Below are 14,979 nucleotides of genomic sequence, written 5' to 3' on the forward strand. Positions count from 1 at the left end.
CTTGTAACAACTATTTCCAAGAAAATTAGTAACAAATCAGTCTCTAGTAATAATCTTATGATAGTTAAATGGTATAATAATCATAAATTTAGGAATATTCTATAAATTACTAAATGATAAAATAATTATAAACTCAAAAGGTTTTTTCTTATTAGTCTTTAAGTCCTATGAAGACAATGAGTTACAGATGTCACTATATCCAATATTAATTTAATGTAAGTCTTCCTTTTAAGAAGGAATCAAGTATCCTTGCTCCCTCTTGTACACTATGAACTCAATTAACTATTGTATGCTATGAATTCTATTAGAAATTCCTCTAATCAAAGTAATGTGATTTAACCAAAATAGGTCCTCAATCTAACTCAAAAATGCTTCTAAGTAGATTCAATATTTAACAACATATAGCAACTAAACAACAACAAAAATAAAAGTAAAGATTAGACCAATCTCTGAATAAGAACATACATACACTCACACACAATCTCTATTCATATCTTTTCTAGATTTGTTTTCCCCTTGCTGTTGAATCAGAATTGACTCATAACTGACCCCCCATTGGTTTTCCAAGACTATAAATTACATGGGAGAAGTTTGCCTATCTTTCTCGGAAGGAGCTGTTTGTGTAACTAGTAGATTTGAACCTCCAGAGAGGCATGACGTTAAAACTCTCTTCGCATAAAAGAACAGATAAAATACAGATGTTTTAATATACATTAAAAAGTATCTTTAATATGTAATAAAAAGAATTTGTAACCATCATCAATGCAAACAAAAATGACTAACTTTTTAAAAACTCATTGCCATCAAATTGGAGTCAGGTCATGGTTGACCCTCCCCCAGGTTTTCAGATGCTGCAAGTTACCTAAGTGGGGGTTGAGTGGAACCATCTCTGGCGGCTTAGTGAGAAGAAGCTGTGCTGCAATCCCAAACGCAGGTGTTTCATATACACGAGCTGCTGCACAGGGAAGAGGATAGGTAATCTCAACCTGTGCAATTTACTGCCTCTGAACTTGACAGCACACAACCACCACCACTTCTGGTTGGCAGCACATCTCCTTACCACTATTACCACTAAAGCTTCTTCACATCAAGTCACTCCTGACGCAAAGCAAACTTCCTTAAGGTTTCTGAGGCTATATATAGGTCTGTATGGGGGAGACTGCCTATATTTTTTCCATGGAGCAACGGGTGGATTTTAACCGCTGACCTTTTGGTTAATAGCCAGAAATGATAAACATTAGTCAACCTAATTCAGAAGTGTAACATTTTGTTGCTATTGCACGAATGAGTAACAATATCTTTTGATATATACCTGATATATATCTCTTCTTAGTATGAAATCACTGAGTTGACCAACTAGCAATGCCTGTTCTACAGATTCTATCTCTAGGCACCATGAAAATGCAGAAAGGGGGAAATTTTTCTAGGCTTCAAGGAGACGTAAATGGCAGACACACTTATTATATAATTAAATGTAATTCTTGCTTTCATTCTAACTTGTGTGGTCCATAGACAGGCCTCAGAACAGAAAAAAGAGTCTCCCAATTGTGTGTCAGTATTTAGGGGTTTTGTTTTTTTTTTAAAAAAATCTTGTCATATTATTCTGTAAGGGATTTCATAATACACTCAAGTAGTCCGTTGGTGGTCCTTCTCATAAAATGGTTTGAAAAAAATTATTTCACAATGTAAGAGAGAAGCCAAAATACCCTCTTAGCAGATGAAAAGTTTCAACTTTGAAATGTATCTTCATTACCTGGGAGACAATCTTTTAAAGTATGCCTATGTAATCAAACACTGTATCAACATTGCAGTACGTTGGTACTGCAAGACATCTTAGTGTCTTATTTGAGGAGCTCAGTTGAATACCAGGGGTCTCAGGCACTTAGAATTTTAAAAGCAGAAAATTAATTGCCATTGATATTTCAACTGAGATTTATGAAAACAATGCAAAGCGAGAGTGAAGTCAGTTTTGTTGGTTTAACCTGAGCCTGTGATATGTTCCCCCAAGCATTGCATTGGCACTAATGTTGTATGTTCCACCATCCCATTTTGAAACACAGAAAACATTTCTAAGTCAGATTTTTCTAGTTGTTTTATAAAAAGGTTTATGATCACAGCTGCAGTAGTTATGGGTCGGTTTATAGTACATTGCCTATAGATGGGCCCATATGTCCAACAGAGTTTGTTTGATACCATACCTTCCACAGACATGGGGCAGATCTTGAGGTGTGCCCATAAACCTGCCGTTAAATGGACCAGCTGTACTCATAAACTTACATTAGCAGCCTCAATCCACTCGCCTTACAAAAGTCATTGGCAATAAATCTATGTTCAGTCTATATATGCACTTTTAAGTATTTTTTACACTTCTGAAAAGAAAATATAAAATATATCCAACTTTTCTGTGATCCTGACTGAAATAAGAGCTGATTTCTTTGAGGTATATAAACAATATCCTTAAAGGCCCATGTCCTATTTCTTTGCAAGTTTGTTATCCTTCTTTATAGTAATTTTGCCCCTTAGCTTTTCTTAAACAACAACAAAAAAAACCCCAAAAAAACCAACACCAAATGATAGGCTTTTCCCCTGAAACTTTTTGATAAGAACTTTGAGGTAATGGCTTGAGAATGATTTGATCTGCTGTCACTATTTCATTCAATCCTTCATGATGAAGGATTGTCTGGATGGCAGAAACAGTTCGCTTGCCCAGCTGCAAACTGAGAGGTTGGAAGTTTGAGTCAACCTGGAGGAGTGTAAGAAGAAAAGTCAGGTGATTTGCTTCTAAACAAGCAAAACACAAGTATATGCTGTTGAGTTGATTACAATTTATAACTCTCCTTCCTTGAGTCCTCAAGGCTACAAATCTAAAATAAAAGGAGATTGCCCATCTCTCTCCTAGGGAGTAAGCCGTTGATGGATTGAAGCCAACTGTGGGAGAAGTACAATCTCCTGGTTCACAGGACAATTAGCTATGGGCTATGCTACTGGAGCTCCAAATGATTAGCCACTGAAAACCCTTCAGACGATAGTTCTAGCCTACCACACGTAGGGTCACCACCAGTTGAAATATATCCAATATCAAGTAGTTGAATTGGTTTGTTGATTATGATAATATTATAGAACAACCAAAGAGGAAATTTTTTTAAAATGTAGTACATTGATTCAACAATGTTAGCAGAAGATTCTTTAGCTTTTGTGGAACCCAAAGGGTAGAATTGAATTTCCCCATGGCCCCACCTCATTTCCCCAGGGGCAAAAGCACCTGCCCTTGTGCTGGAGCTTCTTTTACTGATTTAATTTGCTGCCAAGGACTAGAGGGGATTATTTAGTTGTTAAATGAAAGAGTCTCTTAGAGAAGCTACTTTTCTATAAAAAAATAGAATCATGACTCATTAGATTTATTAATTAGACCTATTTTTAGGTATTGTATTTTTTACAAACTCCTTAATTCTTGCCAGGGCTATTATTAAACATTGTATTAAAGAGGGGGAAAAATCCTTGTGTTTTAACCTAGAGGACTGACCTATAAATTCTGATTTGACAATTTATTGAAATTATATTTTGTAAAGATTGCATCACCTTTCTGAGTCTACTCTTTGCATGGGAGGAGCTTGCCCATTCTCCTGCTAAAATGTAGAATACAAAATAAACATTTGTTGAATTTTAGCTCTATGCCTCCATTTCCACCACTTCCATATCTTCTCACTATTTCTACCTGATTCCAGAAACTATTTCTTTCCTCACTACAATCTCTCAGTTAAGTGTTTAACTCTATTTTGTATTTTTTCCACAATTTATTATTATTATTATTATTATTGTTAATTTTAACGAAAATTTAGAGACTTTGGATTTCCATTCATTCATTGTTGCACTTTTCTCCCTCCACCACCCCCCGTTCCACCCCAGTTCACTCTTCTCTTTGAAAAGTAAAAGAAAAATGCTTTCATTGTTATACAATCCCTCCCCACAAAGTTCAATCCACTATGCAACCTTCGTAATGGACTCCTGTCATGGCAATAACACCTAATCTCATATCCTTTTTAAATTGCAGCAGTGTCTGTTCTAGACACTATTCATTTTATTCCCTTGTTATAGTGCCTCTCTTTGAGATTTATATGATTCAGTTCTTTGCTCATATCAATTTAATTCCAAGTGTCTGCATATATGTAATGTGTGTTTTTTCAAAACCAACAAAATATTTCTACCAGTTTTGATAAGTAATGGATATTTTGTAAAAACCAAGTTTTAAAAGAGTTGAGTTTTCCTGAGACAAATTCTATAATCCTTAAAGAGTTTTGCTTGTTTTATTATTATCTTAAAACTCTCATCTTGAAGTGACTTTGCTTTGAATAGATTAAAAAGAAAGTTTTCAATTAGTTTTACAGGTGCTTCTGTAAATAATCAAAGACAACAGCCTTTAATATAGATTACATCATAATATAAAAAATGAAAAAATCCTCATAGACTTTTGGATCAGTAAAGTACATCATGATATATGGAGAAGAGATTGCAGTTGTCTAAGATTTCACTTCACTTAGGTCTATAATCATACTCATGATAGTAGCAGTCAGATATCAAAAGATGTGCTGCACTGGGAATATCCGCTCTCAAAGACCTCTACAAAGTGCAAAAGAACAAGGCTATCAGTTTAAACATGAGTGTGTGCCTGATCCAAGTTATGATATTTTTCAATTATTTCGAATACATTTGGAGAAAAAACGAGTTATACAGGACGTGTCCAGGACATTCGTTCATAGGGTCACTATGAGTCACCTGCGACTCGACGGCACTTAACACCACCACCAACAGCAACAGCATAGAGAGAGAGCAGTTGGCCTAGCAGGCAGAAAGCCATGCTCCCAAGCCAAAGGTGGTTGACTCTATACTGTGGCCCTAAGGCCTGCCTTGATTGTTTTGGGTGAAACATTCTTCTAGGTCATGTAACCCTGGTCTGTCCACTTGCTGTAGCAGAGGTAACTCGTGGTTGCTGTGAAACTGCTCTGTGACACTGATGAGTCAAATGTGAGAATGGTTACCCATGGTGGAGAGTGTTTGGTGAAGTTCCCTAATTAAAACAAGCTTTGAAGCAGGAGTGGCATCCACTTCCACAATAGCTTGCCTCGGGAAACCCTATGAACCTGGAGAAAGGATGAAAGTTATACAGGAGGTGTCCAGGACTCTCGTTCATAGGATCACTATGAGTTGGTTGCAACTAGACAGCACTTAACAACTAATACATTTGATAGTTGGACAATGAAGAAAGAGGAAAGAAGAATAATAGATGTCTTTGAGTTGTGTTGGAGTAGAGTACTGGAAATCTCATGCACTGCTAACAGAACAAATGGGCATGTCTGGAGGAAGTGCAACCAGGGTGCTCCCTAGGAGTGAGGATGGTGAAATGTTGTGCCACATTATTGGGCATGTTTTCAAGCGTGGTTAGTTTTTAGAAAATGACATTATATTGGGGAAAGTGGAGGGTTAAAGAGAGGAAGATACCACAAAGGATTGACAGAGTGACCGTAACAGTGGACTTAAGAATATTGCAAATACCATGAGGATAGGGCAAGGTTCAGATCTGTTGTTCATAGATATCTATGAATGCTAGTTGACTCAATGGCATCCAATGACAACAACAACAGAAGTGTGAACTCAGTACAAGTATTTCACATGACCTTGAAAGAGATTCAAGAGTATAAAATTATTCCTTTCATGAAATGCTATTTTCCATGTTTTTCAGTCCTCAAAATAAGATTTCTATTGGTCAACCCAAACCTACTTCAATCTATTTCCACACTCTATCTAGATATTCTACCTACCACCCTACAGTACTTGTTGTTTAGGTTTTTGGGTTGGGGTTGGTTGGGGGGTTTTTGTGGATTTTTGAGGGTTTTTTGTTGGGTTTGGTTGGTTGTGGGGTGTTTTTTTTTTATTAGGTGTCATTGGACCAACTTCAGGCTGATAGCAACCTAATATGCAACAGCAACTATGGCCAAGTCTGTGCTATTGTCACACTCTCTGCTGTGCTTTAGCTTCTTCTTGTTGTTGTTGTTATGTGCTGTCAAGTCATTTGCGACTCCTAACGACCCTGTGTACAACAGCCCTAAACCCTGCTCTATCTCTTGCCAATTTTATTGTCTCTGACACCTATCCCCTTTACCCCCATGACTGAATCAATCCATCTCAATGAGGGTCTTCCTATCCTGCACTGTCCCTCCACCCTCCCAAGCATGACATCACTCTCCAAAGACTGATCCCACCTTGCAGCATGTCCAAAGTATGTCAGATGAAGCTTCAGAATCTTTGAATCCAAGGAGCAGCCTGGCTTCACCCTCTCCAGGACAAACTTGTTTGTTCTCCTAGCAGTCCATGGTATATTCATTACTCTTCTTCAGCACCAAAGCTCAAGACAACAACTTTCTTTCTATTATCCTTAGTCATTGTCCAGCTCTTTGATGCATAGCAAGTAATGGCAAAGACTATGGCCTGTATTAGGCACACCTTAGTCTCCAGACTGACATAATTGCTCCTCAGTATCTCTGAGAAGTCTCTGACAGTAGACTTTCCCAATGCAATTAGTCTTTTAATTTTCTGGGTGCTGGTACAAAGATTGTTGATTGTAGAGCCAAGCAAACTGAAGCTGTCAATAATCTCTATCTCTTCACCATCTATCATGATGCTGCCAAAGTTATGAGTTCATATTCAATTATTTTTATCTATAAGTATACATAAAAATAAAAAAATAAATTATGTCGCAAGACCAAAGACACTAAAAATTAAAACAAGGGCATAATTTCAATTTTTATTTATTCAATTTAAGATATTTATAATTGTTGTTTATACTGCCTGGACTGAGATAAAATATACACTAGATCTATGTCTCAGAGGAGTACTGCTAAGAATTTAAAATCCCCGTGTGTGAACTCAAAATAAAACTTGGTGATTGATTTTTTTCCCCCAATACATAAACTATTTGCTCCTAAATATTTCATCTTAATACTATCAAAGTAATAACAGGTCATGAAAGAAATTTAGAAAGCAAGAATAAAACAGAAATCAACTTTATTTTATTTATTTTATACTGAAGGAAGCTGTTAAAATGTAACTCAAAGGGCAGTTAATATGAATGGACACATCTTTGGGATTCATGTCAGTGAAATTTTAAGGGGACTGAGCAAAGGGAGCATGGACTAGTAAGAAAGACAGTCTCATTGGAAAAGAGCTGCTATTCCAGATTCTAAGTGGTATGTGGAGTCTGACACCAGGATATGTCTGTTTCTTATTAAAGTCATACTTTAGTTCAACAGAACTGGGGGCTGTAAGAAGTTACTCTACTAAAACTCACTGAAACATTTTAAGGAGTAGCATATGAGTCATGCCTCTTAAAAGTGAGGATGCTGACACTTGGTCTCTCATACTTGGAACATATTGCACGGAGTGACCAATCCCTGGAGAAGGACAGCATACTTGGAAAAGTGGAGTCAGTGATAAACAAGACTCTTATGGAGATTAATTGACACAGTGTCTGCAATAATGGCATAAAGCAAAATGATATTAGTAGGGTGCAGGTTCAGATAGTGTTTCATTCCATTGTGCATAGGCTCTCTATGAATCAGAACCAGTTTAATGGCACTGAACAACGACAGCATCTTCTGCATACCTCTGTCTCCTTGTGAGATCCATTCCTACTTTAGTAAGCCTTTATAAATATGGAGATATTATTATTTTATCCACAATATGCTATACCTATACTGTACAGTTTTAGTGTACCTTTTCCTTTTTTTATACCTTTTCATTTTGTTTATTTCTTTTTTTTTTTCAGATGGAACAGAAATAGCAAGCAGTAGTTAGAAGTAATAAAATAATTCTTTCTATAGTTCTCTTATGTATATTACTTATGCTTCCCAGTGGCCTAATGGACAAAAAGTTACACTACCAACCCAAAAAGTAGAGAGTTTGATTTCATCCACCATTGTGCAAGAAAAAAAATGAGAAATTCACTGTGTGATTTAAAGCAACTGAAAGCCTGCTGGAAGGTAGATTATGAGCTAGTTGTGGTTTGGAGGCCTGTAAGACCAAATACAATCCTATGGCAATGATTTACTATAAACGTCTTTTTAGAAGAAGGATATGAATTGTTTGCCCTGATCACATATGCATGCCTCTGGATTATTGCCTCATAGTCTTTGTTTTTCTTTCCTATAGATTAGAAATTTAAAGAAAGGAAAGTTGGAGTTTCCAATATCTGTCTGTGTTACCGCTGCTTTTCTTTTTGGCTAGACTCCTAATGAAAAGTCTCTTTCCTCAAAACTTGGAGTACACTTCTATTGAATTCCATTTCTCCAGGGAAAACAAATCTAAATTATCATAGTAATAACACTTAATACTCCACTCCATGATCAGTTAGATATTCACTGTCCTTACATAAATTAGTATGGGAAATAAAAACTTTACAATGTGAAAATTTCCTAACCTAAAACAGAATATATCTCTATTTGTATTATATGTTGTTACTAAGAAGATTTATCTGTTTGTTCTTTCAGCAGTTCATGGAATATTCAGTACTCTTCTCCAACACACAGCACAAAGGCATTGGTTCTTCTTCTGTCATTCTTATTCATTGTCCAGCTCTCAAATGCATACAAGTAATTGAAAAGGTCATGCCCTGAAGCAGGTGGATCTTAGTCTTCAAACTAACATCATTGCTCCTCAGTAATTTGCAGGGGTCCACAACAGAGAATTTACTCAATCTAATATGTCTCCTGATCTCCTGACTGCTGGGACCAAGGATGCTGGTTGTAGATCCACGTAAGATGAAATTGCTACAGTTGCAATCTTTCCTCCATCTATCATCATGTTGTTGTCTAGTGCTGATGATTTTGGTTTTCCTGACGTTGATACATTAACCACATTGAAGGCTGTTGTTTGGAAAGGGACATCATGCTTGGAAAAGTGGAGGGTCAACAAAAAAAGAAGACTCTTAACAAGATGGATTGACACAGTGACTGCAGCAATGTGCTCAAGTATATCAGAGATGATGAAGATGGCACAGGATAGGACTGGGTTCAGATTTGTTGTTCATAGGGTCACTATGAGTCATGCTTGACTCAACATCATCTAACAAACACAGCTAAGTAGAGTTCTGTGTCCTGTTTTCATTGTTATTGTTGTTGGGTACCATGGAATCAACTAGACTTTAGACACCCTATGAATTTGCCCCAATTTGTGTTAGTTGACCTCATAATCTCTCCCATGTTCAACCCCATTAGATCTTCTTATTTCTGATGGAATTTCTTTTGAATTATTAGACACTTTGTATATTTTTATCTCTTGAAAATTATCCCCTAATCTATTTTATTTTCCTAAGTCTTCTTTTTGGTCATCACTCACTGTCAAGTCAGAACCAACTGACAGCTAAGTCTCTGTTAGGTTTCCAAAGCTCTAAATCACACTGGAAAAGGTTTCCCGCCTTTCACCCATGGAGCTGCTGGTAGCTTTAAATCACCAGAAAGGCATGACTTTTGAAGTGGTAGTACAATGAACGATGCCACCAGAACTCCCTTCTTTTCTGCCATAGTACTCATTCACCTATTGCCATCGAATCAGATCTGATTCACTGCTGACGTTCCAGTGGGTTTTTTGAGTCTATAAATCACAGGGAAGGAAACTGCCCATCTTTCTCCTAGGGAGTAGCTGATAGATCCTCACAGAGGCACCACCTTTGCGTTAGCAGTACAACTCCCTGTGGTCCAGGCCACCAGAGCTCCCTGTCATGTAGAATTTTTTGTTGCTATAGTGTGTCATATAGGAAGATAATTTGTTGCTAAATTTACATTAGCAAATGAAGACTAAATATCATCTGATGCATAATACCTACGAAAAGTGCTTTATAGTTGATGAAATTCTAAATTTTAGATTAATAAAATATATACAGTAATATATTTATCATTAAATATATTTGCATCTCAACCTTGGTTTGGTTATTCCTTTAATATGTAAAATTGAATAAGTTCTATTTATCTTGAATCTCAGTATCCTCATATGTAAATGGGGATTGATACTTCCCTTGATGTACAGGCAATATGAGAAGAATATTTATAAAGATATAGTTCAACTGTACTATATAGAAAGAAATAAAGTAATAGTGTCTTCTTTATTCTCTTGTTTGTAGAAAAGGTAACTCAGCAATTCATTAATTACACATATTTAAGAAGTTAAAATTATACTTACAGTTGAACATGTATTATATAATTTAATAACTTTGTTCCTCATGATATTCACTTGTGGGAAAATGCACACAGGTGCACATGTCTGATCTATACTCAGTAGTGTTAGAGAAAAAATGAAATTACAATTTCAAATTTAATTAAATGCATGAATTGTTCTGTAGAACAATGGCCTATCATGTATCTAAGATTCATGAATCCTCTGAGACTAATGATGCAATGGTAAGTGCTTGACTTTTAACTGGAAGGTTGGTAGTTCAGACTCACTCAGGAACTCCACAGGAGAAACACTGTGATCTGATTCTATAGAAATTACAGCCAAGGAAATCTCATGGTGCAGTTCTGCTGTGTTGTGTGGGATTGCTGAGTCAGAATGCCAGGGTTTCCCAGTGTCCAACAACAATGGTCACTAATGACAACGTCTAGTCATGGGTTTCATCCATTCATTCTTCAAATCTTTGGAGTGTTTATCAACTGCAAAACACTGGGTTGGGCACTGGGGCTGCAAACGTGAGTGACTGTCTTGCCCACTGGTGGTATTGGGTGTTCCTACTACATCTTACTCAATCACTTGATTGACTAATAGAAAAAAAAGTGCTTTCCCTGTCTGGCTTTTTTTTTTTTTTAATATCATGATAATCATCGCTTTCTCTCTCTCTCTTTCTTTTTTTAAAAAAAATACTGAGCAGCTGCTTGCATGTATCTCATTTTCCCCCCTTCTTTATGGGTTTAGTCAATCATTTCCAGTCTGTGAATGTTGAAGCAAACTCTTGGGCATTTTCTTTTTTTCATTTCTGAAAATCTCCGGCTGACTCTGTTTCACTCTGTGTTGGTGCCTCAGGAGCTGACCTAGGATAAATCGAAGCTACCAACTGCCAGCTCTGCTGTCAGCTGCATGGCCGGGGTCAAAGGTGCAGTCTGAGCTTGCAAGTTCTGACAGGATGCCAGAGCGAAGGTATTCGCCTTAGAGGGACATGGTGCCCTGGTCGTACTTCACCCCACCATGCTGATGAATGCGCCAATTCCAGGCAATACCCAATATGGAGAAAAGCAGGGGCGATGAATAGCGTTTCCTTGACTCCTTCCAAACCTAGAAAATCACCACCCACGACCACCTTTATTCTTTGCCTTTACGTTTACAATGGACAAGCAAGTTTCTGTTTCTTTGGCACCCTGAGAAGAGGTACAACAGCTGGTTTCCATGAGCAGAGTGCATGGTCTAACTCTGCAAAGAAAAATTTACCGCAACACTCCTCTATCTGTTAAACCCGCTGGGGTTTTATTACAATCTTTGTGCATGTAATACACTTTTCTGCATTTTCTTCGTACTGAATTCTAATCAATGAAAGATTGTTCTTGCCTTTCTTTTATATTTAGCTGTTACAAATCTTAAATATTAACTTTCTGAATTTTTTAAAAAGAAAGTAACATGTAAACATAAAACCTACTGAAAAAATAAAATCATTTCCCAAATAAATTCAAGCTTGACTTGGGCTACAGGACTGATGACCATCAAAATGACAGTAGAAACAGCCTTAAAAGACTTTTTTTTTTCTCTTTTGAAAGATTCACTATCCCACCCCACAACAGGATACATCGTGAAATGTTCAGTCACTATAAATGACCCTGATGACTCTTACTCCTGGTTTAACTCTGGATTTTTCTAAATGCTTATGTAGCAAACAAATTATCTGCTGAAGCGTAGCCAAAGGTGCCAAGTGAACAGTGTGGGAGACGTCAGAGGGGAGTGGAATCTGGATACGAACCAGTACCCTTTAAATAGCCTAACTATGTGCATCATCATATGAGCTCTTGGCTCTGCTGTCATTACTGAAGGCTGCGAGGAAAAAACCCAACCAAACTTTAATCCAAAAGCAAACAACTTTTTATTCAATTACCACTGAACCCAAGTTAGCACATTATCACTCACAATTTTATTGGCCTTTTCATTCTTCTCCTTGTTGTTGTGTGCCATTAAGTCTCTTGAAACTCACAGCAACACTATGTACAATAGCTCTGAACCCTTGTCTACCCTGCGCCAACTTTACTGTCTCTAATACACCTATCCACTATCATCCCAGTCACTGAGTCAATCCATCTCATTAAGGGTCTTCCTATCTTGCACTGTTTCTCCACCCTCTCAAGCATGACATCCTTCTTCAATGACTGGTCCTTCTTTGCAACATGTCCAAAGTACATTAGAAAAAGCTTCAGAATCCTTGCCTCCAAGGAGCAGCCTTGTTTAACCCTCTCTAGAACAAACCTGTTGTCCTTCTACTGGTTCGTGGTATATTCAATATTCTTCTCCACCAACACAACTCAAAGGCATCCAAAATCTCTGTAAATGTTCATTAAAATTAATAAAATAAAATTTAAAAACAAAACAAAACAAACAACAACAACAAAAAAAAACACAACAAAGGCATCGATTCTCCTTCTATCATCTCTAGTCATTGTCCAGCTTTCAGATGCATGGGCAGTAAATGTGAAGACTATGGCCTGGAGTAGGCTTAACTTAGTCTCCAGACTGACACCGTTGCTCTTCAGTACTCTGGAGAGGTCCCTGACAGAAGATTTTCCCAATGCAATTTGTCTCTTGATTTCCTGACGCTGGTACCAAGAGTGCTGATTGAGGAGCCAAGCAAACTGAAGCTATTAACAATCTGAACCTCTTCACCACTATTACGATGCTGTAAATTAGTCCAGTGGTGAGAATCTTTGTTTTCTTGACATTGAGCTTCAATTCATATTGAGGGTCATTCAATTCATGACCCTCTGCAACAAGTGCTTCAGGCCCGCTTCTCTTTCAGCAAGCACAGTTGTGGCATATGCCTAATGTAGGTTGTTGATGAGTCTTCCTCCAAATTTGATGCCACACTCCTTCTCATAGAGCCCAGCCTCCTGGATGATCCTGAATGATTAGCTATTGAATCCATTTTGACTATATTAATTCCTAACTGAAGAACAATGTAGAAATTCCTTATGGGAAAAAGACATAATTAAAAATTTTTTGGAGCTATGTTACTGTTTTTAGGTGCTCTCTCATTGAGTGCAACTAGTAGTGATTCTATGAACAGCACGTCTGAACTCTGTCATATCATGTTCCAACCTCATCATTTCCAAGATACTCGAGCCCATTGCTGCAGTAACTGTGTCTTTCAATCCATCTAGTTTAGGGACTACCTATCCTTCACTGACCCACCTTTCCAAGTGGGATGTCAAACTTCAAAGAATAGCCTCTTCTAACAACATGTCCAAATTATGACATGGTGCTTTATCAACTTTTTCTCTAAAGTGAAATTCATGTCACTATTAAAAAGGCATTAATACTTGGTGCAGAAGGTCAAGGACTGCATCCTTCAATATGGATTGAGGCTTAATATAAAAAAAAAAAACAACAAAGATTCTTATCACTAGGCCACTTGGCAGAATCAGAAAGAATGGTGAAGAGATTGAGGTTGTTCACAGTTTTAGTTTGCTTGGCTCCACAGTCAACACTCTTGGCACCAGCAGCCAGGAAATTAAAAGATGTATTGCGATGGTAAAGGCTGCTGTTAGGGACCTCTCCAAAGTACTGAAGAACAATGGTGTTTGCAATCACTTGCTATGCATCAGAGAGCTGGACAATGGTTGAGGAGGATAGAATGAGAATTGACACGTTTGAACTGTGATGTTGGAGAAGAAAATTGAATATACCATGGACTGCTAAGAAAATTAACAGGTTCATCCTAGAGAAAGTTAAACCAAGCTGCTCCTAGGAGGCAAGGATTCTGAAGCTTCATCAGAGCAAAAGTCCAGTCCTGGGTCATGCTCACCCTTGTTGCTATGCTTGTAGCTGAACATCAATCTGTCTTATTAGGGAGTCTTCTTATACATTGAATTCTCTCAGTTCAGCTACTAATTTTCATTCCTTACCTTCCTACATTTCCAAATGCATACTATTACTGGATATATTTATATTTTTAAAAGGAAATACAATAGCATACTAAGATTAGGAAAAAAATCAATCTTGTTTAGTTAAAGCATACACGATGAGTAATTGCCTGGTGAGATGATACAGTGTCCAGCACTGTCTTCTACAAGTGTATACCAACTTGTCATTGGTGACATTGATGTTTTAAGCTCAAGAAGACAGGATCTCCTCCCTGATAAATTTCTCTCTGAAAACTTTTGGGGACACCTTCTTTAAGAATGGAGATGTTAAGATTCCATCAGAGTATATTCCTTTTTTAAATCTTATACTAGTTTATTTACAAAATAATAATACATTGTTTTCAAGAACATAGTCTTTCAATTTCCCATCACCTGCCTCCATCAAACTGTACAACACTGTGTTTAATCCTCCCTCCTCCTGCACATTTTAATCCCTCTGCTTCCACCCTTTCCCACCTCTCTTGGATCCTTATACTCATTCTATAATAATGGTTTTATACAATATTTATCCTTGTGGGACTGAGTTCACTCAGCATAATGCACTCCAATCCCTCCCAAGTTAGGTAATAATTTACTAAATCATTGCTCCTGTGTGCTGCATAGTATCCCAGTATGTGAATGTACCATAATTTCTCAATCCATTTGTTTCTGGTTGGACATTTGGGCTGTTTCCATGTTCTTGCGATGGTGAATAATACTGCCATGAATATTGGTGTACAAATCTTAGTATGTTTCAATTCTCATTTTCTCAGGGTATATTCCAAGCAAGATTCTGCTGAAGATCATCCAAAAATTACTTGAGCAGCATGTTAACAGTGAACTG

This window comes from Elephantulus edwardii, unplaced genomic scaffold (assembly GCF_000299155.1).
Source record: "Elephantulus edwardii isolate Elephantulus edwardi_28Jun2011 unplaced genomic scaffold, EleEdw1.0 scaffold00039, whole genome shotgun sequence".
NCBI classification, from domain to species: domain Eukaryota; kingdom Metazoa; phylum Chordata; class Mammalia; order Macroscelidea; family Macroscelididae; genus Elephantulus; species Elephantulus edwardii.